The sequence below is a fragment of the Lycium ferocissimum genome, chromosome 9 (assembly GCF_029784015.1).
Source record: "Lycium ferocissimum isolate CSIRO_LF1 chromosome 9, AGI_CSIRO_Lferr_CH_V1, whole genome shotgun sequence".
In the NCBI taxonomy this organism is placed as follows: domain Eukaryota; kingdom Viridiplantae; phylum Streptophyta; class Magnoliopsida; order Solanales; family Solanaceae; genus Lycium; species Lycium ferocissimum.
In genome coordinates, this window is record NC_081350.1 from 40,819,406 (window position 1) to 40,821,073 (window position 1,668).

Consider the following 1,668-nt stretch of genomic DNA (forward strand, 5'->3'; position numbering starts at 1 on the left):
CCTACATCGCCTTCTTTTCACATTTTCTCTTTTCAATTTGGGGCTAAAATTAATATCAAGAAGTTCATGTTGCAAAAAGCTGAACTTGAAATAATGTTCAAGCACTATAGAAAAAACGCTTTTTCCTGGCTTGTTTCTTTATTTATGACGTTCAAACGCCGCAAGATAAAATTAGCGTAGCGCTAGACCTGTCGCCGATAAGGGTCGGAAAACCCTTTTCCGACGGTTAGTATAACCGCCGGAATAACGCAGCAAATTACTAAACAGAGGCGGTTTGGTTATGTTTAGCGACGGTTTGTAACTGAGCTACTATTTCCCGGCGGTTTTGTTAGGTTTAGCGGCGGTTTGTAACTGATATACGATTTCCCATCGTCATGGCTTTATCACTCATCCCACACATGCACTTAATGTGATAAAGTCTCACTAGAAAAGACAACTTTGAGTACTTCACACATCCCTGATAAAGTTCTTGTTCCCCATCCCTCATTAACTCATAAAACTCTTTACTTTATCATTTGGACCATCGGTAAAGGCAACATGTTATCTTCGCCTTTCGTTTCGATCCATGCGACATGGCATGTTCTTGGTCAACAAAGTTGTCCACAAAATGAAAACATCATTAACCATGTCTTCGTATGGATTATCACGAGCTTCAATATGTTCGACTTTCATGTCTAGTGGTCGAAGTTTCTCCTACATCCTTCTCACCATGTTATAACCAAACAAAGGTAATCTCTGAAAAGTTCGAACAACAAGATGATCGAATACCGTCTCTCTGTCGATATAGTCTATACCCAAACTAGAACAAGGACACTTAATCCTATTATCATATGACACATTAGAAAATGCAAAGTCTAAAAATATTTGTAGCCCTTTCTTATACTCAAGTATAGTACGAGGCTTCAGATCCAACTCTTATCCATCCTAAATCGACAAAGGTTCAAATAAGATCAAGAAACTCTCCCTCACATCAACGAAGATGACTCAACGTATTTTTTCGAATTAGCCAAAAAATTTACCAAAAGTACATAAATCATTTACAAAAAAGCATATATGCATTTACAAAACTGTTGGAATTGAAAGGAAGGATATCGAAGATACACAACTCAAAGCAATATTCCGTGAATTTCACAACACACAAAGACAAATCACACTACAAGTTGAAACAAGTTTATACAAAGTTAAAACAAGGCAACACAGAGAAGAACAAAAGTCAATTCTTATTCATGACTTATATCAAATGGAGTTAATTGATCTTATTGTGGTATTAGTATCTTATGATACTCATTCAAGTGGCCAAAATTAAATCTACCGAATACAAGTCATGGATAGAAGGAGATATTCAACATTTACGCATTTCAAGACACATCAAAAGTGGTAAATATGGAGCTTAACAGTCATACACCAGAAAGAAGCTTGACCCAACTGTAGGAAACAATAACCTCAGTGCGTAGAAAACCAACAAGCCAATAAACATACAAATACAAAAGAAAAGAGGGTTTTCAAGAATTCCAATAACACAACATGCAATTAAAGAAACAACTCTAAACGGAACAACGAGGACGAATTCGACAAGGCAAATTCTACGAGCTGGGAAGAGAAGGAGGAGCCTACGAAGAAGGAAGGAGCAACTACGAAGAAAAACTTTGGGGGGAAATCATTCACCAT